Source organism: Patella vulgata, chromosome 2 (genome assembly GCF_932274485.2).
Source record: "Patella vulgata chromosome 2, xgPatVulg1.2, whole genome shotgun sequence".
In the NCBI taxonomy this organism is placed as follows: Eukaryota; Metazoa; Mollusca; class Gastropoda; family Patellidae; genus Patella; species Patella vulgata.
This window is the reverse complement of record NC_065880.2, coordinates 18,780,894-18,800,512: the sequence shown is the minus strand read 5'-3', so window position 1 is coordinate 18,800,512 and position 19,619 is coordinate 18,780,894. Positions and strand designations below refer to the sequence as shown.

Here is a 19,619-nt window from a genome sequence, read left to right as displayed (position 1 = left end):
CGAATAAAACCCGTAGTTATTCCAAACTCAAGTCCGCCGAAAATTGGTTTCTTTTCAAAAAAACTAGGCGTCTACAGCACCCGGTGTTCCCAGGCGGTCACCCATCCAAGTACTGACCGGGCCCGACGTTGCTTAACTTCAGTGATCGGACGAGAACTGGTGTTTTCAACGTGGTGTGGCCGTAGACGAGAGAAGGCGAATAAAACCCGTAGTTATGCTTAACTCAAGTCCGCCGAAAATTGGTTTCTTTTCAAAAAACTAGGCGTCTACAGCACCCGGTGTTCCCAGGCGGTCACCCATCCAAGTACTGACCGGGCCCGACGTTGCTTAACTTCAGTGATCGGACGAGAACTGGTGTTTTCAACGTGGTGTGGCCGTAGACGAGCGAAGGTGAATAAAACCCGTAGTTATTTTTACTCAAATTCTTTCTGTATCTTTTTTCCCCCGGGGCGGAGGGGGGGGGGGAGCTAATGTTATGCCAAAGAAGACGTACAATGGCCTGAAGTGCGGAAAATTGATTTTTAGTTGAAACAATCGGGAAAAAAGGCGTTTACAGCACCCGGTGTTCCCAGGCGGTCACCCATCCAAGTACTAACCGGGCCCGACGTTGCTTAACTTCAGTGATCGGACGAGAACTGGTGTTTTCAACGTGGTATGGCCGTAGACGAGAGAAGACGAATAAAACCCGTAGTTATTCCAAACTCAAGTCCGCCGAAAATTGGTTTCTTTTCAAAAAAACTAGGCGTCTACAGCACCCGGTGTTCCCAGGCGGTCACCCATCCAAGTACTGACCGGGCCCGACGTTGCTTAACTTCAGTGATCGGACGAGAACTGGTGTTTTCAACGTGGTGTGGCCGTAGACGAGAGAAGGCGAATAAAACCCGTAGTTATGCTTAACTCAAGTCCGCCGAAAATTGGTTTCTTTTCAAAAAACTAGGCGTCTACAGCACCCGGTGTTCCCAGGCGGTCACCCATCCAAGTACTGACCGGGCCCGACGTTGCTTAACTTCAGTGATCGGACGAGAACTGGTGTTTTCAACGTGGTGTGGCCGTAGACGAGCGAAGGTGAATAAAACCCGTAGTTATTTTTACTCAAATTCTTTCTGTATCTTTTTTCCCCCGGGGCGGAGGGGGGGGGGGAGCTAATGTTATGCCAAAGAAGACGTACAATGGCCTGAAGTGCGGAAAATTGATTTTTAGTTGAAACAATCGGGAAAAAAGGCGTCTACAGCACCCGGTGTTCCCAGGCGGTCACCCATCCAAGTACTAACCGGGCCCGACGTTGCTTAACTTCAGTGATCGGACGAGAACTGGTGTTTTCAACGTGGTATGGCCGTAGACGAGAGAAGACGAATAAAACCCGTAGTTATTCCAAACTCAAGTCCGCCGAAAATTGGTTTCTTTTCAAAAAAACTAGGCGTCTACAGCACCCGGTGTTCCCAGGCGGTCACCCATCCAAGTACTGACCGGGCCCGACGTTGCTTAACTTCAGTGATCGGACGAGAACTGGTGTTTTCAACGTGGTGTGGCCGTAGACGAGAGAAGGCGAATAAAACCCGTAGTTATGCTTAACTCAAGTCCGCCGAAAATTGGTTTCTTTTCAAAAAACTAGGCGTCTACAGCACCCGGTGTTCCCAGGCGGTCACCCATCCAAGTACTGACCGGGCCCGACGTTGCTTAACTTCAGTGATCGGACGAGAACTGGTGTTTTCAACGTGGTGTGGCCGTAGACGAGCGAAGGTGAATAAAACCCGTAGTTATTTTTACTCAAATTCTTTCTGTATCTTTTTTCCCCCGGGGCGGAGGGGGGGGGGAGCTAATGTTATGCCAAAGAAGACGTACAATGGCCTGAAGTGCGGAAAATTGATTTTTAGTTGAAACAATCGGGAAAAAAGGCGTCTACAGCACCCGGTGTTCCCAGGCGGTCACCCATCCAAGTACTAACCGGGCCCGACGTTGCTTAACTTCAGTGATCGGACGAGAACTGGTGTTTTCAACGTGGTATGGCCGTAGACGAGAGAAGACGAATAAAACCCGTAGTTATTCCAAACTCAAGTCCGCCGAAAATTGGTTTCTTTTCAAAAAAACTAGGCGTCTACAGCACCCGGTGTTCCCAGGCGGTCACCCATCCAAGTACTGACCGGGCCCGACGTTGCTTAACTTCAGTGATCGGACGAGAACTGGTGTTTTCAACGTGGTGTGGCCGTAGACGAGAGAAGGCGAATAAAACCCGTAGTTATGCTTAACTCAAGTCCGCCGAAAATTGGTTTCTTTTCAAAAAACTAGGCGTCTACAGCACCCGGTGTTCCCAGGCGGTCACCCATCCAAGTACTGACCGGGCCCGACGTTGCTTAACTTCAGTGATCGGACGAGAACTGGTGTTTTCAACGTGGTGTGGCCGTAGACGAGCGAAGGTGAATAAAACCCGTAGTTATTTTTACTCAAATTCTTTCTGTATCTTTTTTCCCCCGGGGCGGAGGGGGGGGGGAGCTAATGTTATGCCAAAGAAGACGTACAATGGCCTGAAGTGCGGAAAATTGATTTTTAGTTGAAACAATCGGGAAAAAAGGCGTCTACAGCACCCGGTGTTCCCAGGCGGTCACCCATCCAAGTACTAACCGGGCCCGACGTTGCTTAACTTCAGTGATCGGACGAGAACTGGTGTTTTCAACGTGGTATGGCCGTAGACGAGAGAAGACGAATAAAACCCGTAGTTATTCCAAACTCAAGTCCGCCGAAAATTGGTTTCTTTTCAAAAAAACTAGGCGTCTACAGCACCCGGTGTTCCCAGGCGGTCACCCATCCAAGTACTGACCGGGCCCGACGTTGCTTAACTTCAGTGATCGGACGAGAACTGGTGTTTTCAACGTGGTGTGGCCGTAGACGAGAGAAGGCGAATAAAACCCGTAGTTATGCTTAACTCAAGTCCGCCGAAAATTGGTTTCTTTTCAAAAAACTAGGCGTCTACAGCACCCGGTGTTCCCAGGCGGTCACCCATCCAAGTACTGACCGGGCCCGACGTTGCTTAACTTCAGTGATCGGACGAGAACTGGTGTTTTCAACGTGGTGTGGCCGTAGACGAGCGAAGGTGAATAAAACCCGTAGTTATTTTTACTCAAATTCTTTCTGTATCTTTTTTCCCCCGGGGCGGAGGGGGGGGGGGGAGCTAATGTTATGCCAAAGAAGACGTACAATGGCCTGAAGTGCGGAAAATTGATTTTTAGTTGAAACAATCGGGAAAAAAGGCGTCTACAGCACCCGGTGTTCCCAGGCGGTCACCCATCCAAGTACTAACCGGGCCCGACGTTGCTTAACTTCAGTGATCGGACGAGAACTGGTGTTTTCAACGTGGTATGGCCGTAGACGAGAGAAGACGAATAAAACCCGTAGTTATTCCAAACTCAAGTCCGCCGAAAATTGGTTTCTTTTCAAAAAAACTAGGCGTCTACAGCACCCGGTGTTCCCAGGCGGTCACCCATCCAAGTACTGACCGGGCCCGACGTTGCTTAACTTCAGTGATCGGACGAGAACTGGTGTTTTCAACGTGGTGTGGCCGTAGACGAGAGAAGGCGAATAAAACCCGTAGTTATGCTTAACTCAAGTCCGCCGAAAATTGGTTTCTTTTCAAAAAACTAGGCGTCTACAGCACCCGGTGTTCCCAGGCGGTCACCCATCCAAGTACTGACCGGGCCCGACGTTGCTTAACTTCAGTGATCGGACGAGAACTGGTGTTTTCAACGTGGTGTGGCCGTAGACGAGCGAAGGTGAATAAAACCCGTAGTTATTTTTACTCAAATTCTTTCTGTATCTTTTTTCCCCCGGGGCGGAGGGGGGGGGGAGCTAATGTTATGCCAAAGAAGACGTACAATGGCCTGAAGTGCGGAAAATTGATTTTTAGTTGAAACAATCGGGAAAAAAGGCGTCTACAGCACCCGGTGTTCCCAGGCGGTCACCCATCCAAGTACTAACCGGGCCCGACGTTGCTTAACTTCAGTGATCGGACGAGAACTGGTGTTTTCAACGTGGTATGGCCGTAGACGAGAGAAGACGAATAAAACCCGTAGTTATTCCAAACTCAAGTCCGCCGAAAATTGGTTTCTTTTCAAAAAAACTAGGCGTCTACAGCACCCGGTGTTCCCAGGCGGTCACCCATCCAAGTACTGACCGGGCCCGACGTTGCTTAACTTCAGTGATCGGACGAGAACTGGTGTTTTCAACGTGGTGTGGCCGTAGACGAGAGAAGGCGAATAAAACCCGTAGTTATGCTTAACTCAAGTCCGCCGAAAATTGGTTTCTTTTCAAAAAACTAGGCGTCTACAGCACCCGGTGTTCCCAGGCGGTCACCCATCCAAGTACTGACCGGGCCCGACGTTGCTTAACTTCAGTGATCGGACGAGAACTGGTGTTTTCAACGTGGTGTGGCCGTAGACGAGCGAAGGTGAATAAAACCCGTAGTTATTTTTACTCAAATTCTTTCTGTATCTTTTTTCCCCCGGGGCGGAGGGGGGGGGGGAGCTAATGTTATGCCAAAGAAGACGTACAATGGCCTGAAGTGCGGAAAATTGATTTTTAGTTGAAACAATCGGGAAAAAAGGCGTCTACAGCACCCGGTGTTCCCAGGCGGTCACCCATCCAAGTACTAACCGGGCCCGACGTTGCTTAACTTCAGTGATCGGACGAGAACTGGTGTTTTCAACGTGGTATGGCCGTAGACGAGAGAAGACGAATAAAACCCGTAGTTATTCCAAACTCAAGTCCGCCGAAAATTGGTTTCTTTTCAAAAAAACTAGGCGTCTACAGCACCCGGTGTTCCCAGGCGGTCACCCATCCAAGTACTGACCGGGCCCGACGTTGCTTAACTTCAGTGATCGGACGAGAACTGGTGTTTTCAACGTGGTGTGGCCGTAGACGAGAGAAGGCGAATAAAACCCGTAGTTATGCTTAACTCAAGTCCGCCGAAAATTGGTTTCTTTTCAAAAAACTAGGCGTCTACAGCACCCGGTGTTCCCAGGCGGTCACCCATCCAAGTACTGACCGGGCCCGACGTTGCTTAACTTCAGTGATCGGACGAGAACTGGTGTTTTCAACGTGGTGTGGCCGTAGACGAGCGAAGGTGAATAAAACCCGTAGTTATTTTTACTCAAATTCTTTCTGTATCTTTTTTCCCCCGGGGCGGAGGGGGGGGGGGGAGCTAATGTTATGCCAAAGAAGACGTACAATGGCCTGAAGTGCGGAAAATTGATTTTTAGTTGAAACAATCGGGAAAAAAGGCGTCTACAGCACCCGGTGTTCCCAGGCGGTCACCCATCCAAGTACTAACCGGGCCCGACGTTGCTTAACTTCAGTGATCGGACGAGAACTGGTGTTTTCAACGTGGTATGGCCGTAGACGAGAGAAGACGAATAAAACCCGTAGTTATTCCAAACTCAAGTCCGCCGAAAATTGGTTTCTTTTCAAAAAAACTAGGCGTCTACAGCACCCGGTGTTCCCAGGCGGTCACCCATCCAAGTACTGACCGGGCCCGACGTTGCTTAACTTCAGTGATCGGACGAGAACTGGTGTTTTCAACGTGGTGTGGCCGTAGACGAGAGAAGGCGAATAAAACCCGTAGTTATGCTTAACTCAAGTCCGCCGAAAATTGGTTTCTTTTCAAAAAACTAGGCGTCTACAGCACCCGGTGTTCCCAGGCGGTCACCCATCCAAGTACTGACCGGGCCCGACGTTGCTTAACTTCAGTGATCGGACGAGAACTGGTGTTTTCAACGTGGTGTGGCCGTAGACGAGCGAAGGTGAATAAAACCCGTAGTTATTTTTACTCAAATTCTTTCTGTATCTTTTTTCCCCCGGGGCGGAGGGGGGGGGGAGCTAATGTTATGCCAAAGAAGACGTACAATGGCCTGAAGTGCGGAAAATTGATTTTTAGTTGAAACAATCGGGAAAAAAGGCGTCTACAGCACCCGGTGTTCCCAGGCGGTCACCCATCCAAGTACTAACCGGGCCCGACGTTGCTTAACTTCAGTGATCGGACGAGAACTGGTGTTTTCAACGTGGTATGGCCGTAGACGAGAGAAGACGAATAAAACCCGTAGTTATTCCAAACTCAAGTCCGCCGAAAATTGGTTTCTTTTCAAAAAAACTAGGCGTCTACAGCACCCGGTGTTCCCAGGCGGTCACCCATCCAAGTACTGACCGGGCCCGACGTTGCTTAACTTCAGTGATCGGACGAGAACTGGTGTTTTCAACGTGGTGTGGCCGTAGACGAGAGAAGGCGAATAAAACCCGTAGTTATGCTTAACTCAAGTCCGCCGAAAATTGGTTTCTTTTCAAAAAACTAGGCGTCTACAGCACCCGGTGTTCCCAGGCGGTCACCCATCCAAGTACTGACCGGGCCCGACGTTGCTTAACTTCAGTGATCGGACGAGAACTGGTGTTTTCAACGTGGTGTGGCCGTAGACGAGCGAAGGTGAATAAAACCCGTAGTTATTTTTACTCAAATTCTTTCTGTATCTTTTTTCCCCCGGGGCGGAGGGGGGGGGGGAGCTAATGTTATGCCAAAGAAGACGTACAATGGCCTGAAGTGCGGAAAATTGATTTTTAGTTGAAACAATCGGGAAAAAAGGCGTCTACAGCACCCGGTGTTCCCAGGCGGTCACCCATCCAAGTACTAACCGGGCCCGACGTTGCTTAACTTCAGTGATCGGACGAGAACTGGTGTTTTCAACGTGGTATGGCCGTAGACGAGAGAAGACGAATAAAACCCGTAGTTATTCCAAACTCAAGTCCGCCGAAAATTGGTTTCTTTTCAAAAAAACTAGGCGTCTACAGCACCCGGTGTTCCCAGGCGGTCACCCATCCAAGTACTGACCGGGCCCGACGTTGCTTAACTTCAGTGATCGGACGAGAACTGGTGTTTTCAACGTGGTGTGGCCGTAGACGAGAGAAGGCGAATAAAACCCGTAGTTATGCTTAACTCAAGTCCGCCGAAAATTGGTTTCTTTTCAAAAAACTAGGCGTCTACAGCACCCGGTGTTCCCAGGCGGTCACCCATCCAAGTACTGACCGGGCCCGACGTTGCTTAACTTCAGTGATCGGACGAGAACTGGTGTTTTCAACGTGGTGTGGCCGTAGACGAGCGAAGGTGAATAAAACCCGTAGTTATTTTTACTCAAATTCTTTCTGTATCTTTTTTCCCCCGGGGCGGAGGGGGGGGGGAGCTAATGTTATGCCAAAGAAGACGTACAATGGCCTGAAGTGCGGAAAATTGATTTTTAGTTGAAACAATCGGGAAAAAAGGCGTCTACAGCACCCGGTGTTCCCAGGCGGTCACCCATCCAAGTACTAACCGGGCCCGACGTTGCTTAACTTCAGTGATCGGACGAGAACTGGTGTTTTCAACGTGGTATGGCCGTAGACGAGAGAAGACGAATAAAACCCGTAGTTATTCCAAACTCAAGTCCGCCGAAAATTGGTTTCTTTTCAAAAAAACTAGGCGTCTACAGCACCCGGTGTTCCCAGGCGGTCACCCATCCAAGTACTGACCGGGCCCGACGTTGCTTAACTTCAGTGATCGGACGAGAACTGGTGTTTTCAACGTGGTGTGGCCGTAGACGAGAGAAGGCGAATAAAACCCGTAGTTATGCTTAACTCAAGTCCGCCGAAAATTGGTTTCTTTTCAAAAAACTAGGCGTCTACAGCACCCGGTGTTCCCAGGCGGTCACCCATCCAAGTACTGACCGGGCCCGACGTTGCTTATCTTCAGTGATCGGACGAGAACTGGTGTTTTCAACGTGGTGTGGCCGTAGACGAGCGAAGGTGAATAAAACCCGTAGTTATTTTTACTCAAATTCTTTCTGTATCTTTTTTCCCCCGGGGCGGAGGGGGGGGGGGAGCTAATGTTATGCCAAAGAAGACGTACAATGGCCTGAAGTGCGGAAAATTGATTTTTAGTTGAAACAATCGGGAAAAAAGGCGTCTACAGCACCCGGTGTTCCCAGGCGGTCACCCATCCAAGTACTAACCGGGCCCGACGTTGCTTAACTTCAGTGATCGGACGAGAACTGGTGTTTTCAACGTGGTATGGCCGTAGACGAGAGAAGACGAATAAAACCCGTAGTTATTCCAAACTCAAGTCCGCCGAAAATTGGTTTCTTTTCAAAAAAAACTAGGCGTCTACAGCACCCGGTGTTCCCAGGCGGTCACCCATCCAAGTACTGACCGGGCCCGACGTTGCTTAACTTCAGTGATCGGACGAGAACTGGTGTTTTCAACGTGGTGTGGCCGTAGACGAGAGAAGGCGAATAAAACCCGTAGTTATGCTTAACTCAAGTCCGCCGAAAATTGGTTTCTTTTCAAAAAACTAGGCGTCTACAGCACCCGGTGTTCCCAGGCGGTCACCCATCCAAGTACTGACCGGGCCCGACGTTGCTTAACTTCAGTGATCGGACGAGAACTGGTGTTTTCAACGTGGTGTGGCCGTAGACGAGCGAAGGTGAATAAAACCCGTAGTTATTTTTACTCAAATTCTTTCTGTATCTTTTTTCCCCCGGGGCGGAGGGGGGGGGGGAGCTAATGTTATGCCAAAGAAGACGTACAATGGCCTGAAGTGCGGAAAATTGATTTTTAGTTGAAACAATCGGGAAAAAAGGCGTCTACAGCACCCGGTGTTCCCAGGCGGTCACCCATCCAAGTACTAACCGGGCCCGACGTTGCTTAACTTCAGTGATCGGACGAGAACTGGTGTTTTCAACGTGGTATGGCCGTAGACGAGAGAAGACGAATAAAACCCGTAGTTATTCCAAACTCAAGTCCGCCGAAAATTGGTTTCTTTTCAAAAAAACTAGGCGTCTACAGCACCCGGTGTTCCCAGGCGGTCACCCATCCAAGTACTGACCGGGCCCGACGTTGCTTAACTTCAGTGATCGGACGAGAACTGGTGTTTTCAACGTGGTGTGGCCGTAGACGAGAGAAGGCGAATAAAACCCGTAGTTATGCTTAACTCAAGTCCGCCGAAAATTGGTTTCTTTTCAAAAAACTAGGCGTCTACAGCACCCGGTGTTCCCAGGCGGTCACCCATATCCAAGTACTGACCGGGCCCGACGTTGCTTAACTTCAGTGATCGGACGAGAACTGGTGTTTTCAACGTGGTGTGGCCGTAGACGAGCGAAGGTGAATAAAACCCGTAGTTATTTTTACTCAAATTCTTTCTGTATCTTTTTTCCCCCGGGGCGGAGGGGGGGGGGAGCTAATGTTATGCCAAAGAAGACGTACAATGGCCTGAAGTGCGGAAAATTGATTTTTAGTTGAAACAATCGGGAAAAAAGGCGTCTACAGCACCCGGTGTTCCCAGGCGGTCACCCATCCAAGTACTAACCGGGCCCGACGTTGCTTAACTTCAGTGATCGGACGAGAACTGGTGTTTTCAACGTGGTATGGCCGTAGACGAGAGAAGACGAATAAAACCCGTAGTTATTCCAAACTCAAGTCCGCCGAAAATTGGTTTCTTTTCAAAAAAACTAGGCGTCTACAGCACCCGGTGTTCCCAGGCGGTCACCCATCCAAGTACTGACCGGGCCCGACGTTGCTTAACTTCAGTGATCGGACGAGAACTGGTGTTTTCAACGTGGTGTGGCCGAGAGAAGGCGAATAAAACCCGTAGTTATGCTTAACTCAAGTCCGCCGAAAATTGGTTTCTTTTCAAAAAACTAGGCGTCTACAGCACCCGGTGTTCCCAGGCGGTCACCCATCCAAGTACTGACCGGGCCCGACGTTGCTTAACTTCAGTGATCGGACGAGAACTGGTGTTTTCAACGTGGTGTGGCCGTAGACGAGCGAAGGTGAATAAAACCCGTAGTTATTTTTACTCAAATTCTTTCTGTATCTTTTTTCCCCCGGGGCGGAGGGGGGGGGGAGCTAATGTTATGCCAAAGAAGACGTACAATGGCCTGAAGTGCGGAAAATTGATTTTTAGTTGAAACAATCGGGAAAAAAGGCGTCTACAGCACCCGGTGTTCCCAGGCGGTCACCCATCCAAGTACTAACCGGGCCCGACGTTGCTTAACTTCAGTGATCGGACGAGAACTGGTGTTTTCAACGTGGTATGGCCGTAGACGAGAGAAGACGAATAAAACCCGTAGTTATTCCAAACTCAAGTCCGCCGAAAATTGGTTTCTTTTCAAAAAAACTAGGCGTCTACAGCACCCGGTGTTCCCAGGCGGTCACCCATCCAAGTACTGACCGGGCCCGACGTTGCTTAACTTCAGTGATCGGACGAGAACTGGTGTTTTCAACGTGGTGTGGCCGTAGACGAGAGAAGGCGAATAAAACCCGTAGTTATGCTTAACTCAAGTCCGCCGAAAATTGGTTTCTTTTCAAAAAACTAGGCGTCTACAGCACCCGGTGTTCCCAGGCGGTCACCCATCCAAGTACTGACCGGGCCCGACGTTGCTTAACTTCAGTGATCGGACGAGAACTGGTGTTTTCAACGTGGTGTGGCCGTAGACGAGCGAAGGTGAATAAAACCCGTAGTTATTTTTACTCAAATTCTTTCTGTATCTTTTTTCCCCCGGGGCGGAGGGGGGGGGGGAGCTAATGTTATGCCAAAGAAGACGTACAATGGCCTGAAGTGCGGAAAATTGATTTTTAGTTGAAACAATCGGGAAAAAAGGCGTCTACAGCACCCGGTGTTCCCAGGCGGTCACCCATCCAAGTACTAACCGGGCCCGACGTTGCTTAACTTCAGTGATCGGACGAGAACTGGTGTTTTCAACGTGGTATGGCCGTAGACGAGAGAAGACGAATAAAACCCGTAGTTATTCCAAACTCAAGTCCGCCGAAAATTGGTTTCTTTTCAAAAAAACTAGGCGTCTACAGCACCCGGTGTTCCCAGGCGGTCACCCATCCAAGTACTGACCGGGCCCGACGTTGCTTAACTTCAGTGATCGGACGAGAACTGGTGTTTTCAACGTGGTGTGGCCGTAGACGAGAGAAGGCGAATAAAACCCGTAGTTATGCTTAACTCAAGTCCGCCGAAAATTGGTTTCTTTTCAAAAAACTAGGCGTCTACAGCACCCGGTGTTCCCAGGCGGTCACCCATCCAAGTACTGACCGGGCCCGACGTTGCTTAACTTCAGTGATCGGACGAGAACTGGTGTTTTCAACGTGGTGTGGCCGTAGACGAGCGAAGGTGAATAAAACCCGTAGTTATTTTTACTCAAATTCTTTCTGTATCTTTTTTCCCCCGGGGCGGAGGGGGGGGGGGAGCTAATGTTATGCCAAAGAAGACGTACAATGGCCTGAAGTGCGGAAAATTGATTTTTAGTTGAAACAATCGGGAAAAAAGGCGTCTACAGCACCCGGTGTTCCCAGGCGGTCACCCATCCAAGTACTAACCGGGCCCGACGTTGCTTAACTTCAGTGATCGGACGAGAACTGGTGTTTTCAACGTGGTATGGCCGTAGACGAGAGAAAACGAATAAAACCCGTAGTTATTCCAAACTCAAGTCCGCCGAAAATTGGTTTCTTTTCAAAAAAACTAGGCGTCTACAGCACCCGGTGTTCCCAGGCGGTCACCCATCCAAGTACTGACCGGGCCCGACGTTGCTTAACTTCAGTGATCGGACGAGAACTGGTGTTTTCAACGTGGTGTGGCCGTAGACGAGAGAAGGCGAATAAAACCCGTAGTTATGCTTAACTCAAGTCCGCCGAAAATTGGTTTCTTTTCAAAAAACTAGGCGTCTACAGCACCCGGTGTTCCCAGGCGGTCACCCATCCAAGTACTGACCGGGCCCGACGTTGCTTAACTTCAGTGATCGGACGAGAACTGGTGTTTTCAACGTGGTGTGGCCGTAGACGAGCGAAGGTGAATAAAACCCGTAGTTATTTTTACTCAAATTCTTTCTGTATCTTTTTTCCCCCGGGGCGGAGGGGGGGGGGAGCTAATGTTATGCCAAAGAAGACGTACAATGGCCTGAAGTGCGGAAAATTGATTTTTAGTTGAAACAATCGGGAAAAAAGGCGTCTACAGCACCCGGTGTTCCCAGGCGGTCACCCATCCAAGTACTAACCGGGCCCGACGTTGCTTAACTTCAGTGATCGGACGAGAACTGGTGTTTTCAACGTGGTATGGCCGTAGACGAGAGAAGACGAATAAAACCCGTAGTTATTCCAAACTCAAGTCCGCCGAAAATTGGTTTCTTTTCAAAAAAACTAGGCGTCTACAGCACCCGGTGTTCCCAGGCGGTCACCCATCCAAGTACTGACCGGGCCCGACGTTGCTTAACTTCAGTGATCGGACGAGAACTGGTGTTTTCAACGTGGTGTGGCCGTAGACGAGAGAAGGCGAATAAAACCCGTAGTTATGCTTAACTCAAGTCCGCCGAAAATTGGTTTCTTTTCAAAAAACTAGGCGTCTACAGCACCCGGTGTTCCCAGGCGGTCACCCATCCAAGTACTGACCGGGCCCGACGTTGCTTAACTTCAGTGATCGGACGAGAACTGGTGTTTTCAACGTGGTGTGGCCGTAGACGAGCGAAGGTGAATAAAACCCGTAGTTATTTTTACTCAAATTCTTTCTGTATCTTTTTTCCCCCGGGGCGGAGGGGGGGGGGAGCTAATGTTATGCCAAAGAAGACGTACAATGGCCTGAAGTGCGGAAAATTGATTTTTAGTTGAAACAATCGGGAAAAAAGGCGTCTACAGCACCCGGTGTTCCCAGGCGGTCACCCATCCAAGTACTAACCGGGCCCGACGTTGCTTAACTTCAGTGATCGGACGAGAACTGGTGTTTTCAACGTGGTATGGCCGTAGACGAGAGAAGACGAATAAAACCCGTAGTTATTCCAAACTCAAGTCCGCCGAAAATTGGTTTCTTTTCAAAAAAACTAGGCGTCTACAGCACCCGGTGTTCCCAGGCGGTCACCCATCCAAGTACTGACCGGGCCCGACGTTGCTTAACTTCAGTGATCGGACGAGAACTGGTGTTTTCAACGTGGTGTGGCCGTAGACGAGAGAAGGCGAATAAAACCCGTAGTTATGCTTAACTCAAGTCCGCCGAAAATTGGTTTCTTTTCAAAAAACTAGGCGTCTACAGCACCCGGTGTTCCCAGGCGGTCACCCATCCAAGTACTGACCGGGCCCGACGTTGCTTAACTTCAGTGATCGGACGAGAACTGGTGTTTTCAACGTGGTGTGGCCGTAGACGAGCGAAGGTGAATAAAACCCGTAGTTATTTTTACTCAAATTCTTTCTGTATCTTTTTTCCCCCGGGGCGGAGGGGGGGGGGAGCTAATGTTATGCCAAAGAAGACGTACAATGGCCTGAAGTGCGGAAAATTGATTTTTAGTTGAAACAATCGGGAAAAAAGGCGTCTACAGCACCCGGTGTTCCCAGGCGGTCACCCATCCAAGTACTAACCGGGCCCGACGTTGCTTAACTTCAGTGATCGGACGAGAACTGGTGTTTTCAACGTGGTATGGCCGTAGACGAGAGAAGACGAATAAAACCCGTAGTTATTCCAAACTCAAGTCCGCCGAAAATTGGTTTCTTTTCAAAAAAACTAGGCGTCTACAGCACCCGGTGTTCCCAGGCGGTCACCCATCCAAGTACTGACCGGGCCCGACGTTGCTTAACTTCAGTGATCGGACGAGAACTGGTGTTTTCAACGTGGTGTGGCCGTAGACGAGAGAAGGCGAATAAAACCCGTAGTTATGCTTAACTCAAGTCCGCCGAAAATTGGTTTCTTTTCAAAAAACTAGGCGTCTACAGCACCCGGTGTTCCCAGGCGGTCACCCATCCAAGTACTGACCGGGCCCGACGTTGCTTAACTTCAGTGATCGGACGAGAACTGGTGTTTTCAACGTGGTGTGGCCGTAGACGAGCGAAGGTGAATAAAACCCGTAGTTATTTTTACTCAAATTCTTTCTGTATCTTTTTTCCCCCGGGGCGGAGGGGGGGGGGAGCTAATGTTATGCCAAAGAAGACGTACAATGGCCTGAAGTGCGGAAAATTGATTTTTAGTTGAAACAATCGGGAAAAAAGGCGTCTACAGCACCCGGTGTTCCCAGGCGGTCACCCATCCAAGTACTAACCGGGCCCGACGTTGCTTAACTTCAGTGATCGGACGAGAACTGGTGTTTTCAACGTGGTATGGCCGTAGACGAGAGAAGACGAATAAAACCCGTAGTTATTCCAAACTCAAGTCCGCCGAAAATTGGTTTCTTTTCAAAAAAACTAGGCGTCTACAGCACCCGGTGTTCCCAGGCGGTCACCCATCCAAGTACTGACCGGGCCCGACGTTGCTTAACTTCAGTGATCGGACGAGAACTGGTGTTTTCAACGTGGTGTGGCCGTAGACGAGAGAAGGCGAATAAAACCCGTAGTTATGCTTAACTCAAGTCCGCCGAAAATTGGTTTCTTTTCAAAAAACTAGGCGTCTACAGCACCCGGTGTTCCCAGGCGGTCACCCATCCAAGTACTGACCGGGCCCGACGTTGCTTAACTTCAGTGATCGGACGAGAACTGGTGTTTTCAACGTGGTGTGGCCGTAGACGAGCGAAGGTGAATAAAACCCGTAGTTATTTTTACTCAAATTCTTTCTGTATCTTTTTTCCCCCGGGGCGGAGGGGGGGGGGAGCTAATGTTATGCCAAAGAAGACGTACAATGGCCTGAAGTGCGGAAAATTGATTTTTAGTTGAAACAATCGGGAAAAAAGGCGTCTACAGCACCCGGTGTTCCCAGGCGGTCACCCATCCAAGTACTAACCGGGCCCGACGTTGCTTAACTTCAGTGATCGGACGAGAACTGGTGTTTTCAACGTGGTATGGCCGTAGACGAGAGAAGACGAATAAAACCCGTAGTTATTCCAAACTCAAGTCCGCCGAAAATTGGTTTCTTTTCAAAAAAACTAGGCGTCTACAGCACCCGGTGTTCCCAGGCGGTCACCCATCCAAGTACTGACCGGGCCCGACGTTGCTTAACTTCAGTGATCGGACGAGAACTGGTGTTTTCAACGTGGTGTGGCCGTAGACGAGAGAAGGCGAATAAAACCCGTAGTTATGCTTAACTCAAGTCCGCCGAAAATTGGTTTCTTTTCAAAAAACTAGGCGTCTACAGCACCCGGTGTTCCCAGGCGGTCACCCATCCAAGTACTGACCGGGCCCGACGTTGCTTAACTTCAGTGATCGGACGAGAACTGGTGTTTTCAACGTGGTGTGGCCGTAGACGAGCGAAGGTGAATAAAACCCGTAGTTATTTTTACTCAAATTCTTTCTGTATCTTTTTTCCCCCGGGGCGGAGGGGGGGGGGAGCTAATGTTATGCCAAAGAAGACGTACAATGGCCTGAAGTGCGGAAAATTGATTTTTAGTTGAAACAATCGGGAAAAAAGGCGTCTACAGCACCCGGTGTTCCCAGGCGGTCACCCATCCAAGTACTAACCGGGCCCGACGTTGCTTAACTTCAGTGATCGGACGAGAACTGGTGTTTTCAACGTGGTATGGCCGTAGACGAGAGAAGACGAATAAAACCCGTAGTTATTCCAAACTCAAGTCCGCCGAAAATTGGTTTCTTTTCAAAAAAACTAGGCGTCTACAGCACCCGGTGTTCCCAGGCGGTCACCCATCCAAGTACTGACCGGGCCCGACGTTGCTTAACTTCAGTGATCGGACGAGAACTGGTGTTTTCAACGTGGTGTGGCCGTAGACGAGAGAAGGCGAATAAAACCCGTAGTTATGCTTAACTCAAGTCCGCCGAAAATTGGTTTCTTTTCAAAAAACTAGGCGTCTACAGCACCCGGTGTTCCCAGGCGGTCACCCATCCAAGTACTGACCGGGCCCGACGTTGCTTAACTTCAGTGATCGGACGAGAACTGGTGTTTTCAACGTGGTGTGGCCGTAGACGAGCGAAGGTGAATAAAACCCGTAGTTATTTTTACTCAAATTCTTTCTGTATCTTTTTTCCCCCGGGGCGGAGGGGGGGGGGAGCTAATGTTATGCCAAAGAAGACGTACAATGGCCTGAAGTGCGGAAAATTGATTTTTAGTTGAAACAATCGGGAAAAAAGGCGTCTACAGCACCCGGTGTTCCCAGGCGGTCACCCATCCAAGTACTAACCGGGCCCGACGTTGCTTAACTTCAGTGATCGGACGAGAACTGGTGTTTTCAACGTGGTATGGCCGTAGACGAGAGAAGACGAATAAAACCCGTAGTTATTCCAAACTCAAGTCCGCCGAAAATTGGTTTCTTTTCAAAAAAACTAGGCGTCTACAGCACCCGGTGTTCCCAGGCGGTCACCCATCCAAGTACTGACCGGGCCCGACGTTGCTTAACTTCAGTGATCGGACGAGAACTGGTGTTTTCAACGTGGTGTGGCCGTAGACGAGAGAAGGCGAATAAAACCCGTAGTTATGCTTAACTCAAGTCCGCCGAAAATTGGTTTCTTTTCAAAAAACTAGGCGTCTACAGCACCCGGTGTTCCCAGGCGGTCACCCATCCAAGTACTGACCGGGCCCGACGTTGCTTAACTTCAGTGATCGGACGAGAACTGGTGTTTTCAACGTGGTGTGGCCGTAGACGAGCGAAGGTGAATAAAACCCGTAGTTATTTTTACTCAAATTCTTTCTGTATCTTTTTTCCCCCGGGGCGGAGGGGGGGGGGAGCTAATGTTATGCCAAAGAAGACGTACAATGGCCTGAAGTGCGGAAAATTGATTTTTAGTTGAAACAATCGGGAAAAAAGGCGTCTACAGCACCCGGTGTTCCCAGGCGGTCACCCATCCAAGTACTAACCGGGCCCGACGTTGCTTAACTTCAGTGATCGGACGAGAACTGGTGTTTTCAACGTGGTATGGCCGTAGACGAGAGAAGACGAATAAAACCCGTAGTTATTCCAAACTCAAGTCCGCCGAAAATTGGTTTCTTTTCAAAAAAACTAGGCGTCTACAGCACCCGGTGTTCCCAGGCGGTCACCCATCCAAGTACTGACCGGGCCCGACGTTGCTTAACTTCAGTGATCGGACGAGAACTGGTGTTTTCAACGTGGTGTGGCCGTAGACGAGAGAAGGCGAATAAAACCCGTAGTTATGCTTAACTCAAGTCCGCCGAAAATTGGTTTCTTTTCAAAAAACTAGGCGTCTACAGCACCCGGTGTTCCCAGGCGGTCACCCATCCAAGTACTGACCGGGCCCGACGTTGCTTAACTTCAGTGATCGGACGAGAACTGGTGTTTTCAACGTGGTGTGGCCGTAGACGAGCGAAGGTGAATAAAACCCGTAGTTATTTTTACTCAAATTCTTTCTGTATCTTTTTTCCCCCGGGGCGGAGGGGGGGGGGAGCTAATGTTATGCCAAAGAAGACGTACAATGGCCTGAAGTGCGGAAAATTGATTTTTAGTTGAAACAATCGGGAAAAAAGGCGTCTACAGCACCCGGTGTTCCCAGGCGGTCACCCATCCAAGTACTAACCGGGCCCGACGTTGCTTAACTTCAGTGATCGGACGAGAACTGGTGTTTTCAACGTGGTATGGCCGTAGACGAGAGAAGACGAATAAAACCCGTAGTTATTCCAAACTCAAGTCCGCCGAAAATTGGTTTCTTTTCAAAAAAACTAGGCGTCTACAGCACCCGGTGTTCCCAGGCGGTCACCCATCCAAGTACTGACCGGGCCCGACGTTGCTTAACTTCAGTGATCGGACGAGAACTGGTGTTTTCAACGTGGTGTGGCCGTAGACGAGAGAAGGCGAATAAAACCCGTAGTTATGCTTAACTCAAGTCCGCCGAAAATTGGTTTCTTTTCAAAAAACTAGGCGTCTACAGCACCCGGTGTTCCCAGGCGGTCACCCATCCAAGTACTGACCGGGCCCGACGTTGCTTAACTTCAGTGATCGGACGAGAACTGGTGTTTTCAACGTGGTGTGGCCGTAGACGAGCGAAGGTGAATAAAACCCGTAGTTATTTTTACTCAAATTCTTTCTGTATCTTTTTTCCCCCGGGGCGGAGGGGGGGGGGAGCTAATGTTATGCCAAAGAAGACGTACAATGGCCTGAAGTGCGGAAAATTGATTTTTAGTTGAAACAATCGGGAAAAAAGGCGTCTACAGCACCCGGTGTTCCCAGGCGGTCACCCATCCAAGTACTAACCGGGCCCGACGTTGCTTAACTTCAGTGATCGGACGAGAACTGGTGTTTTCAACGTGGTATGGCCGTAGACGAGAGAAGACGAATAAAACCCGTAGTTATTCCAAACTCAAGTCCGCCGAAAATTGGTTTCTTTTCAAAAAAACTAGGCGTCTACAGCACCCGTGTTCCCAGGCGGTCACCCATCCAAGTACTGACCGGGCCCGACGTTGCTTAACTTCAGTGATCGGACGAGAACTGGTGTTTTCAACGTGGTGTGGCCGTAGACGAGAGAAGGCGAATAAAACCCGTAGTTATGCTTAACTCAAGTCCGCCGAAAATTGGTTTCTTTTCAAAAAACTAGGCGTCTACAGCACCCGGTGTTCCCAGGCGGTCACCCATCCAAGTACTGACCGGGCCCGACGTTGCTTAACTTCAGTGATCGGACGAGAACTGGTGTTTTCAACGTGGTGTGGCCGTAGACGAGCGAAGGTGAATAAAACCCGTAGTTATTTTTACTCAAATTCTTTCTGTATCTTTTTTCCCCCGGGGCGGAGGGGGGGGGGAGCTAATGTTATGCCAAAGAAGACGTACAATGGCCTGAAGTGCGGAAAATTGATTTTTAGTTGAAACAATCGGGAAAAAAGGCGTCTACAGCACCCGGTGTTCCCAGGCGGTCACCCATCCAAGTACTAACCGGGCCCGACGTTGCTTAACTTCAGTGATCGGACGAGAACTGGTGTTTTCAACGTGGTATGGCCGTAGACGAGAGAAGACGAATAAAACCCGTAGTTATTCCAAACTCAAGTCCGCCGAAAATTGGTTTCTTTTCAAAAAAACTAGGCGTCTACAGCACCCGGTGTTCCCAGGCGGTCACCCATCCAAGTACTGACCGGGCCCGACGTTGCTTAACTTCAGTGATCGGACGAGAACTGGTGTTTTCAACGTGGTGTGGCCGTAGACGAGAGAAGGCGAATAAAACCCGTAGTTATGCTTAACTCAAGTCCGCCGAAAATTGGTTTCTTTTCAAAAAACTAGGCGTCTACAGCACCCGGTGTTCCCAGGCGGTCACCCATCCAAGTACTGACCGGGCCCGACGTTGCTTAACTTCAGTGATCGGACGAGAACTGGTGTTTTCAACGTGGTGTGGCCGTAGACGAGCGAAGGTGAATAAAACCCGTAGTTATTTTTACTCAAATTCTTTCTGTATCTTTTTTCCCCCGGGGCGGAGGGGGGGGGAGCTAATGTTATGCCAAAGAAGACGTACAATGGCCTGAAGTGCGGAAAATTGATTTTTAGTTGAAACAATCGGGAAAAAAGGCGTCTACAGCACCCGGTGTTCCCAGGCGGTCACCCATCCAAGTACTAACCGGGCCCGACGTTGCTTAACTTCAGTGATCGGACGAGAACTGGTGTTTTCAACGTGGTATGGCCGTAGACGAGAGAAGACGAATAAAACCCGTAGTTATTCCAAACTCAAGTCCGCCGAAAATTGTTTCTTTTCAAAAAAACTAG

At 49.7% G+C, this 19,619-nt stretch overlaps 87 non-coding genes across 87 annotated transcripts; all 87 read right to left on the bottom strand.

The window, feature by feature from the left end:
* Positions 1–68: 68 nt before the first annotated feature.
* Positions 69–187, bottom strand: LOC130011071 (5S ribosomal RNA). Its single transcript, XR_008786376.1, has one exon. It is a non-coding gene; the product is annotated as a 5S ribosomal RNA (ribosomal RNA).
* A 76-nt stretch (positions 188–263) lies between these two features.
* Positions 264–382, bottom strand: LOC130011070 (5S ribosomal RNA). The gene has a single exon (XR_008786375.1). It is a non-coding gene; the product is annotated as a 5S ribosomal RNA (ribosomal RNA).
* A 165-nt stretch (positions 383–547) lies between these two features.
* Positions 548–666, bottom strand: LOC130011907 (5S ribosomal RNA). The gene has a single exon (XR_008787221.1). It is a non-coding gene; the product is annotated as a 5S ribosomal RNA (ribosomal RNA).
* Positions 667–743: 77 nt separating this feature from the next.
* Positions 744–862, bottom strand: LOC130011069 (5S ribosomal RNA). Its single transcript, XR_008786374.1, has one exon. It is a non-coding gene; the product is annotated as a 5S ribosomal RNA (ribosomal RNA).
* A 76-nt stretch (positions 863–938) lies between these two features.
* On the bottom strand, positions 939–1,057 carry LOC130011068 (5S ribosomal RNA). The gene has a single exon (XR_008786373.1). It is a non-coding gene; the product is annotated as a 5S ribosomal RNA (ribosomal RNA).
* A 165-nt stretch (positions 1,058–1,222) lies between these two features.
* LOC130011644 (5S ribosomal RNA) lies at positions 1,223–1,341 on the bottom strand. The gene has a single exon (XR_008786953.1). It is a non-coding gene; the product is annotated as a 5S ribosomal RNA (ribosomal RNA).
* A 77-nt stretch (positions 1,342–1,418) lies between these two features.
* LOC130011067 (5S ribosomal RNA) lies at positions 1,419–1,537 on the bottom strand. Its single transcript, XR_008786372.1, has one exon. It is a non-coding gene; the product is annotated as a 5S ribosomal RNA (ribosomal RNA).
* Positions 1,538–1,613: 76 nt separating this feature from the next.
* Positions 1,614–1,732, bottom strand: LOC130011066 (5S ribosomal RNA). The gene has a single exon (XR_008786371.1). It is a non-coding gene; the product is annotated as a 5S ribosomal RNA (ribosomal RNA).
* Positions 1,733–1,896: 164 nt separating this feature from the next.
* Positions 1,897–2,015, bottom strand: LOC130011642 (5S ribosomal RNA). Its single transcript, XR_008786951.1, has one exon. It is a non-coding gene; the product is annotated as a 5S ribosomal RNA (ribosomal RNA).
* A 77-nt stretch (positions 2,016–2,092) lies between these two features.
* On the bottom strand, positions 2,093–2,211 carry LOC130011065 (5S ribosomal RNA). Its single transcript, XR_008786370.1, has one exon. It is a non-coding gene; the product is annotated as a 5S ribosomal RNA (ribosomal RNA).
* A 76-nt stretch (positions 2,212–2,287) lies between these two features.
* LOC130011063 (5S ribosomal RNA) lies at positions 2,288–2,406 on the bottom strand. Its single transcript, XR_008786368.1, has one exon. It is a non-coding gene; the product is annotated as a 5S ribosomal RNA (ribosomal RNA).
* Positions 2,407–2,570: 164 nt separating this feature from the next.
* On the bottom strand, positions 2,571–2,689 carry LOC130011640 (5S ribosomal RNA). The gene has a single exon (XR_008786949.1). It is a non-coding gene; the product is annotated as a 5S ribosomal RNA (ribosomal RNA).
* A 77-nt stretch (positions 2,690–2,766) lies between these two features.
* LOC130011062 (5S ribosomal RNA) lies at positions 2,767–2,885 on the bottom strand. The gene has a single exon (XR_008786367.1). It is a non-coding gene; the product is annotated as a 5S ribosomal RNA (ribosomal RNA).
* A 76-nt stretch (positions 2,886–2,961) lies between these two features.
* LOC130011061 (5S ribosomal RNA) lies at positions 2,962–3,080 on the bottom strand. The gene has a single exon (XR_008786366.1). It is a non-coding gene; the product is annotated as a 5S ribosomal RNA (ribosomal RNA).
* Positions 3,081–3,246: 166 nt separating this feature from the next.
* LOC130011638 (5S ribosomal RNA) lies at positions 3,247–3,365 on the bottom strand. Its single transcript, XR_008786945.1, has one exon. It is a non-coding gene; the product is annotated as a 5S ribosomal RNA (ribosomal RNA).
* A 77-nt stretch (positions 3,366–3,442) lies between these two features.
* LOC130011060 (5S ribosomal RNA) lies at positions 3,443–3,561 on the bottom strand. The gene has a single exon (XR_008786365.1). It is a non-coding gene; the product is annotated as a 5S ribosomal RNA (ribosomal RNA).
* Positions 3,562–3,637: 76 nt separating this feature from the next.
* On the bottom strand, positions 3,638–3,756 carry LOC130011059 (5S ribosomal RNA). Its single transcript, XR_008786364.1, has one exon. It is a non-coding gene; the product is annotated as a 5S ribosomal RNA (ribosomal RNA).
* A 164-nt stretch (positions 3,757–3,920) lies between these two features.
* On the bottom strand, positions 3,921–4,039 carry LOC130011637 (5S ribosomal RNA). Its single transcript, XR_008786944.1, has one exon. It is a non-coding gene; the product is annotated as a 5S ribosomal RNA (ribosomal RNA).
* Positions 4,040–4,116: 77 nt separating this feature from the next.
* LOC130011058 (5S ribosomal RNA) lies at positions 4,117–4,235 on the bottom strand. The gene has a single exon (XR_008786363.1). It is a non-coding gene; the product is annotated as a 5S ribosomal RNA (ribosomal RNA).
* A 76-nt stretch (positions 4,236–4,311) lies between these two features.
* On the bottom strand, positions 4,312–4,430 carry LOC130011057 (5S ribosomal RNA). Its single transcript, XR_008786362.1, has one exon. It is a non-coding gene; the product is annotated as a 5S ribosomal RNA (ribosomal RNA).
* A 165-nt stretch (positions 4,431–4,595) lies between these two features.
* Positions 4,596–4,714, bottom strand: LOC130011628 (5S ribosomal RNA). Its single transcript, XR_008786935.1, has one exon. It is a non-coding gene; the product is annotated as a 5S ribosomal RNA (ribosomal RNA).
* A 77-nt stretch (positions 4,715–4,791) lies between these two features.
* On the bottom strand, positions 4,792–4,910 carry LOC130011056 (5S ribosomal RNA). Its single transcript, XR_008786361.1, has one exon. It is a non-coding gene; the product is annotated as a 5S ribosomal RNA (ribosomal RNA).
* Positions 4,911–4,986: 76 nt separating this feature from the next.
* On the bottom strand, positions 4,987–5,105 carry LOC130011055 (5S ribosomal RNA). Its single transcript, XR_008786360.1, has one exon. It is a non-coding gene; the product is annotated as a 5S ribosomal RNA (ribosomal RNA).
* Positions 5,106–5,271: 166 nt separating this feature from the next.
* LOC130011617 (5S ribosomal RNA) lies at positions 5,272–5,390 on the bottom strand. The gene has a single exon (XR_008786924.1). It is a non-coding gene; the product is annotated as a 5S ribosomal RNA (ribosomal RNA).
* A 77-nt stretch (positions 5,391–5,467) lies between these two features.
* Positions 5,468–5,586, bottom strand: LOC130011054 (5S ribosomal RNA). The gene has a single exon (XR_008786359.1). It is a non-coding gene; the product is annotated as a 5S ribosomal RNA (ribosomal RNA).
* A 76-nt stretch (positions 5,587–5,662) lies between these two features.
* On the bottom strand, positions 5,663–5,781 carry LOC130011052 (5S ribosomal RNA). The gene has a single exon (XR_008786357.1). It is a non-coding gene; the product is annotated as a 5S ribosomal RNA (ribosomal RNA).
* Positions 5,782–5,945: 164 nt separating this feature from the next.
* On the bottom strand, positions 5,946–6,064 carry LOC130011607 (5S ribosomal RNA). The gene has a single exon (XR_008786914.1). It is a non-coding gene; the product is annotated as a 5S ribosomal RNA (ribosomal RNA).
* A 77-nt stretch (positions 6,065–6,141) lies between these two features.
* On the bottom strand, positions 6,142–6,260 carry LOC130011051 (5S ribosomal RNA). Its single transcript, XR_008786356.1, has one exon. It is a non-coding gene; the product is annotated as a 5S ribosomal RNA (ribosomal RNA).
* A 76-nt stretch (positions 6,261–6,336) lies between these two features.
* LOC130011050 (5S ribosomal RNA) lies at positions 6,337–6,455 on the bottom strand. The gene has a single exon (XR_008786355.1). It is a non-coding gene; the product is annotated as a 5S ribosomal RNA (ribosomal RNA).
* A 165-nt stretch (positions 6,456–6,620) lies between these two features.
* Positions 6,621–6,739, bottom strand: LOC130011595 (5S ribosomal RNA). Its single transcript, XR_008786903.1, has one exon. It is a non-coding gene; the product is annotated as a 5S ribosomal RNA (ribosomal RNA).
* A 77-nt stretch (positions 6,740–6,816) lies between these two features.
* On the bottom strand, positions 6,817–6,935 carry LOC130011049 (5S ribosomal RNA). The gene has a single exon (XR_008786354.1). It is a non-coding gene; the product is annotated as a 5S ribosomal RNA (ribosomal RNA).
* Positions 6,936–7,011: 76 nt separating this feature from the next.
* Positions 7,012–7,130, bottom strand: LOC130011048 (5S ribosomal RNA). The gene has a single exon (XR_008786353.1). It is a non-coding gene; the product is annotated as a 5S ribosomal RNA (ribosomal RNA).
* Positions 7,131–7,294: 164 nt separating this feature from the next.
* Positions 7,295–7,413, bottom strand: LOC130011584 (5S ribosomal RNA). The gene has a single exon (XR_008786892.1). It is a non-coding gene; the product is annotated as a 5S ribosomal RNA (ribosomal RNA).
* Positions 7,414–7,490: 77 nt separating this feature from the next.
* Positions 7,491–7,609, bottom strand: LOC130011047 (5S ribosomal RNA). Its single transcript, XR_008786352.1, has one exon. It is a non-coding gene; the product is annotated as a 5S ribosomal RNA (ribosomal RNA).
* Positions 7,610–7,685: 76 nt separating this feature from the next.
* LOC130011597 (5S ribosomal RNA) lies at positions 7,686–7,804 on the bottom strand. The gene has a single exon (XR_008786904.1). It is a non-coding gene; the product is annotated as a 5S ribosomal RNA (ribosomal RNA).
* A 165-nt stretch (positions 7,805–7,969) lies between these two features.
* LOC130011573 (5S ribosomal RNA) lies at positions 7,970–8,088 on the bottom strand. Its single transcript, XR_008786881.1, has one exon. It is a non-coding gene; the product is annotated as a 5S ribosomal RNA (ribosomal RNA).
* Positions 8,089–8,166: 78 nt separating this feature from the next.
* LOC130011046 (5S ribosomal RNA) lies at positions 8,167–8,285 on the bottom strand. Its single transcript, XR_008786351.1, has one exon. It is a non-coding gene; the product is annotated as a 5S ribosomal RNA (ribosomal RNA).
* A 76-nt stretch (positions 8,286–8,361) lies between these two features.
* LOC130011045 (5S ribosomal RNA) lies at positions 8,362–8,480 on the bottom strand. The gene has a single exon (XR_008786350.1). It is a non-coding gene; the product is annotated as a 5S ribosomal RNA (ribosomal RNA).
* Positions 8,481–8,645: 165 nt separating this feature from the next.
* LOC130011562 (5S ribosomal RNA) lies at positions 8,646–8,764 on the bottom strand. Its single transcript, XR_008786869.1, has one exon. It is a non-coding gene; the product is annotated as a 5S ribosomal RNA (ribosomal RNA).
* Positions 8,765–8,841: 77 nt separating this feature from the next.
* Positions 8,842–8,960, bottom strand: LOC130011044 (5S ribosomal RNA). The gene has a single exon (XR_008786349.1). It is a non-coding gene; the product is annotated as a 5S ribosomal RNA (ribosomal RNA).
* Positions 8,961–9,036: 76 nt separating this feature from the next.
* LOC130011633 (5S ribosomal RNA) lies at positions 9,037–9,157 on the bottom strand. The gene has a single exon (XR_008786940.1). It is a non-coding gene; the product is annotated as a 5S ribosomal RNA (ribosomal RNA).
* Positions 9,158–9,321: 164 nt separating this feature from the next.
* On the bottom strand, positions 9,322–9,440 carry LOC130011551 (5S ribosomal RNA). The gene has a single exon (XR_008786858.1). It is a non-coding gene; the product is annotated as a 5S ribosomal RNA (ribosomal RNA).
* A 78-nt stretch (positions 9,441–9,518) lies between these two features.
* LOC130011636 (5S ribosomal RNA) lies at positions 9,519–9,636 on the bottom strand. Its single transcript, XR_008786943.1, has one exon. It is a non-coding gene; the product is annotated as a 5S ribosomal RNA (ribosomal RNA).
* Positions 9,637–9,706: 70 nt separating this feature from the next.
* Positions 9,707–9,825, bottom strand: LOC130011043 (5S ribosomal RNA). Its single transcript, XR_008786348.1, has one exon. It is a non-coding gene; the product is annotated as a 5S ribosomal RNA (ribosomal RNA).
* Positions 9,826–9,989: 164 nt separating this feature from the next.
* Positions 9,990–10,108, bottom strand: LOC130011540 (5S ribosomal RNA). Its single transcript, XR_008786847.1, has one exon. It is a non-coding gene; the product is annotated as a 5S ribosomal RNA (ribosomal RNA).
* Positions 10,109–10,185: 77 nt separating this feature from the next.
* LOC130011041 (5S ribosomal RNA) lies at positions 10,186–10,304 on the bottom strand. The gene has a single exon (XR_008786346.1). It is a non-coding gene; the product is annotated as a 5S ribosomal RNA (ribosomal RNA).
* A 76-nt stretch (positions 10,305–10,380) lies between these two features.
* On the bottom strand, positions 10,381–10,499 carry LOC130011040 (5S ribosomal RNA). The gene has a single exon (XR_008786345.1). It is a non-coding gene; the product is annotated as a 5S ribosomal RNA (ribosomal RNA).
* Positions 10,500–10,664: 165 nt separating this feature from the next.
* Positions 10,665–10,783, bottom strand: LOC130011529 (5S ribosomal RNA). The gene has a single exon (XR_008786836.1). It is a non-coding gene; the product is annotated as a 5S ribosomal RNA (ribosomal RNA).
* Positions 10,784–10,860: 77 nt separating this feature from the next.
* Positions 10,861–10,979, bottom strand: LOC130011039 (5S ribosomal RNA). The gene has a single exon (XR_008786344.1). It is a non-coding gene; the product is annotated as a 5S ribosomal RNA (ribosomal RNA).
* Positions 10,980–11,055: 76 nt separating this feature from the next.
* On the bottom strand, positions 11,056–11,174 carry LOC130011038 (5S ribosomal RNA). The gene has a single exon (XR_008786343.1). It is a non-coding gene; the product is annotated as a 5S ribosomal RNA (ribosomal RNA).
* A 165-nt stretch (positions 11,175–11,339) lies between these two features.
* Positions 11,340–11,458, bottom strand: LOC130011518 (5S ribosomal RNA). The gene has a single exon (XR_008786825.1). It is a non-coding gene; the product is annotated as a 5S ribosomal RNA (ribosomal RNA).
* Positions 11,459–11,535: 77 nt separating this feature from the next.
* LOC130011037 (5S ribosomal RNA) lies at positions 11,536–11,654 on the bottom strand. Its single transcript, XR_008786342.1, has one exon. It is a non-coding gene; the product is annotated as a 5S ribosomal RNA (ribosomal RNA).
* Positions 11,655–11,730: 76 nt separating this feature from the next.
* LOC130011036 (5S ribosomal RNA) lies at positions 11,731–11,849 on the bottom strand. Its single transcript, XR_008786341.1, has one exon. It is a non-coding gene; the product is annotated as a 5S ribosomal RNA (ribosomal RNA).
* A 164-nt stretch (positions 11,850–12,013) lies between these two features.
* LOC130011507 (5S ribosomal RNA) lies at positions 12,014–12,132 on the bottom strand. The gene has a single exon (XR_008786814.1). It is a non-coding gene; the product is annotated as a 5S ribosomal RNA (ribosomal RNA).
* A 77-nt stretch (positions 12,133–12,209) lies between these two features.
* Positions 12,210–12,328, bottom strand: LOC130011035 (5S ribosomal RNA). The gene has a single exon (XR_008786340.1). It is a non-coding gene; the product is annotated as a 5S ribosomal RNA (ribosomal RNA).
* A 76-nt stretch (positions 12,329–12,404) lies between these two features.
* On the bottom strand, positions 12,405–12,523 carry LOC130011034 (5S ribosomal RNA). The gene has a single exon (XR_008786339.1). It is a non-coding gene; the product is annotated as a 5S ribosomal RNA (ribosomal RNA).
* Positions 12,524–12,687: 164 nt separating this feature from the next.
* On the bottom strand, positions 12,688–12,806 carry LOC130011496 (5S ribosomal RNA). The gene has a single exon (XR_008786803.1). It is a non-coding gene; the product is annotated as a 5S ribosomal RNA (ribosomal RNA).
* Positions 12,807–12,883: 77 nt separating this feature from the next.
* LOC130011033 (5S ribosomal RNA) lies at positions 12,884–13,002 on the bottom strand. The gene has a single exon (XR_008786338.1). It is a non-coding gene; the product is annotated as a 5S ribosomal RNA (ribosomal RNA).
* Positions 13,003–13,078: 76 nt separating this feature from the next.
* On the bottom strand, positions 13,079–13,197 carry LOC130011032 (5S ribosomal RNA). Its single transcript, XR_008786337.1, has one exon. It is a non-coding gene; the product is annotated as a 5S ribosomal RNA (ribosomal RNA).
* A 164-nt stretch (positions 13,198–13,361) lies between these two features.
* On the bottom strand, positions 13,362–13,480 carry LOC130011485 (5S ribosomal RNA). Its single transcript, XR_008786792.1, has one exon. It is a non-coding gene; the product is annotated as a 5S ribosomal RNA (ribosomal RNA).
* Positions 13,481–13,557: 77 nt separating this feature from the next.
* LOC130011030 (5S ribosomal RNA) lies at positions 13,558–13,676 on the bottom strand. The gene has a single exon (XR_008786335.1). It is a non-coding gene; the product is annotated as a 5S ribosomal RNA (ribosomal RNA).
* A 76-nt stretch (positions 13,677–13,752) lies between these two features.
* LOC130011029 (5S ribosomal RNA) lies at positions 13,753–13,871 on the bottom strand. The gene has a single exon (XR_008786334.1). It is a non-coding gene; the product is annotated as a 5S ribosomal RNA (ribosomal RNA).
* A 164-nt stretch (positions 13,872–14,035) lies between these two features.
* On the bottom strand, positions 14,036–14,154 carry LOC130011474 (5S ribosomal RNA). The gene has a single exon (XR_008786781.1). It is a non-coding gene; the product is annotated as a 5S ribosomal RNA (ribosomal RNA).
* A 77-nt stretch (positions 14,155–14,231) lies between these two features.
* LOC130011028 (5S ribosomal RNA) lies at positions 14,232–14,350 on the bottom strand. The gene has a single exon (XR_008786333.1). It is a non-coding gene; the product is annotated as a 5S ribosomal RNA (ribosomal RNA).
* Positions 14,351–14,426: 76 nt separating this feature from the next.
* LOC130011027 (5S ribosomal RNA) lies at positions 14,427–14,545 on the bottom strand. The gene has a single exon (XR_008786332.1). It is a non-coding gene; the product is annotated as a 5S ribosomal RNA (ribosomal RNA).
* Positions 14,546–14,709: 164 nt separating this feature from the next.
* LOC130011463 (5S ribosomal RNA) lies at positions 14,710–14,828 on the bottom strand. The gene has a single exon (XR_008786770.1). It is a non-coding gene; the product is annotated as a 5S ribosomal RNA (ribosomal RNA).
* Positions 14,829–14,905: 77 nt separating this feature from the next.
* On the bottom strand, positions 14,906–15,024 carry LOC130011026 (5S ribosomal RNA). The gene has a single exon (XR_008786331.1). It is a non-coding gene; the product is annotated as a 5S ribosomal RNA (ribosomal RNA).
* Positions 15,025–15,100: 76 nt separating this feature from the next.
* Positions 15,101–15,219, bottom strand: LOC130011025 (5S ribosomal RNA). Its single transcript, XR_008786330.1, has one exon. It is a non-coding gene; the product is annotated as a 5S ribosomal RNA (ribosomal RNA).
* A 164-nt stretch (positions 15,220–15,383) lies between these two features.
* LOC130011451 (5S ribosomal RNA) lies at positions 15,384–15,502 on the bottom strand. The gene has a single exon (XR_008786758.1). It is a non-coding gene; the product is annotated as a 5S ribosomal RNA (ribosomal RNA).
* Positions 15,503–15,579: 77 nt separating this feature from the next.
* Positions 15,580–15,698, bottom strand: LOC130011024 (5S ribosomal RNA). The gene has a single exon (XR_008786329.1). It is a non-coding gene; the product is annotated as a 5S ribosomal RNA (ribosomal RNA).
* Positions 15,699–15,774: 76 nt separating this feature from the next.
* LOC130011023 (5S ribosomal RNA) lies at positions 15,775–15,893 on the bottom strand. The gene has a single exon (XR_008786328.1). It is a non-coding gene; the product is annotated as a 5S ribosomal RNA (ribosomal RNA).
* Positions 15,894–16,057: 164 nt separating this feature from the next.
* LOC130011440 (5S ribosomal RNA) lies at positions 16,058–16,176 on the bottom strand. Its single transcript, XR_008786747.1, has one exon. It is a non-coding gene; the product is annotated as a 5S ribosomal RNA (ribosomal RNA).
* A 77-nt stretch (positions 16,177–16,253) lies between these two features.
* Positions 16,254–16,372, bottom strand: LOC130011022 (5S ribosomal RNA). Its single transcript, XR_008786327.1, has one exon. It is a non-coding gene; the product is annotated as a 5S ribosomal RNA (ribosomal RNA).
* A 76-nt stretch (positions 16,373–16,448) lies between these two features.
* LOC130011021 (5S ribosomal RNA) lies at positions 16,449–16,567 on the bottom strand. The gene has a single exon (XR_008786326.1). It is a non-coding gene; the product is annotated as a 5S ribosomal RNA (ribosomal RNA).
* A 164-nt stretch (positions 16,568–16,731) lies between these two features.
* On the bottom strand, positions 16,732–16,850 carry LOC130011429 (5S ribosomal RNA). The gene has a single exon (XR_008786736.1). It is a non-coding gene; the product is annotated as a 5S ribosomal RNA (ribosomal RNA).
* Positions 16,851–16,927: 77 nt separating this feature from the next.
* On the bottom strand, positions 16,928–17,046 carry LOC130011019 (5S ribosomal RNA). The gene has a single exon (XR_008786324.1). It is a non-coding gene; the product is annotated as a 5S ribosomal RNA (ribosomal RNA).
* Positions 17,047–17,122: 76 nt separating this feature from the next.
* On the bottom strand, positions 17,123–17,241 carry LOC130011018 (5S ribosomal RNA). The gene has a single exon (XR_008786323.1). It is a non-coding gene; the product is annotated as a 5S ribosomal RNA (ribosomal RNA).
* Positions 17,242–17,405: 164 nt separating this feature from the next.
* LOC130011418 (5S ribosomal RNA) lies at positions 17,406–17,524 on the bottom strand. The gene has a single exon (XR_008786725.1). It is a non-coding gene; the product is annotated as a 5S ribosomal RNA (ribosomal RNA).
* Positions 17,525–17,601: 77 nt separating this feature from the next.
* LOC130011017 (5S ribosomal RNA) lies at positions 17,602–17,720 on the bottom strand. The gene has a single exon (XR_008786322.1). It is a non-coding gene; the product is annotated as a 5S ribosomal RNA (ribosomal RNA).
* A 76-nt stretch (positions 17,721–17,796) lies between these two features.
* On the bottom strand, positions 17,797–17,915 carry LOC130011016 (5S ribosomal RNA). Its single transcript, XR_008786321.1, has one exon. It is a non-coding gene; the product is annotated as a 5S ribosomal RNA (ribosomal RNA).
* A 164-nt stretch (positions 17,916–18,079) lies between these two features.
* LOC130011407 (5S ribosomal RNA) lies at positions 18,080–18,198 on the bottom strand. The gene has a single exon (XR_008786714.1). It is a non-coding gene; the product is annotated as a 5S ribosomal RNA (ribosomal RNA).
* A 77-nt stretch (positions 18,199–18,275) lies between these two features.
* LOC130011615 (5S ribosomal RNA) lies at positions 18,276–18,393 on the bottom strand. Its single transcript, XR_008786922.1, has one exon. It is a non-coding gene; the product is annotated as a 5S ribosomal RNA (ribosomal RNA).
* Positions 18,394–18,469: 76 nt separating this feature from the next.
* On the bottom strand, positions 18,470–18,588 carry LOC130011015 (5S ribosomal RNA). The gene has a single exon (XR_008786320.1). It is a non-coding gene; the product is annotated as a 5S ribosomal RNA (ribosomal RNA).
* A 164-nt stretch (positions 18,589–18,752) lies between these two features.
* Positions 18,753–18,871, bottom strand: LOC130011396 (5S ribosomal RNA). Its single transcript, XR_008786703.1, has one exon. It is a non-coding gene; the product is annotated as a 5S ribosomal RNA (ribosomal RNA).
* Positions 18,872–18,948: 77 nt separating this feature from the next.
* On the bottom strand, positions 18,949–19,067 carry LOC130011013 (5S ribosomal RNA). The gene has a single exon (XR_008786318.1). It is a non-coding gene; the product is annotated as a 5S ribosomal RNA (ribosomal RNA).
* Positions 19,068–19,143: 76 nt separating this feature from the next.
* Positions 19,144–19,262, bottom strand: LOC130011012 (5S ribosomal RNA). The gene has a single exon (XR_008786317.1). It is a non-coding gene; the product is annotated as a 5S ribosomal RNA (ribosomal RNA).
* Positions 19,263–19,425: 163 nt separating this feature from the next.
* On the bottom strand, positions 19,426–19,544 carry LOC130011385 (5S ribosomal RNA). Its single transcript, XR_008786692.1, has one exon. It is a non-coding gene; the product is annotated as a 5S ribosomal RNA (ribosomal RNA).
* Between the last annotated feature and the right edge of the window lie 75 nt (positions 19,545–19,619).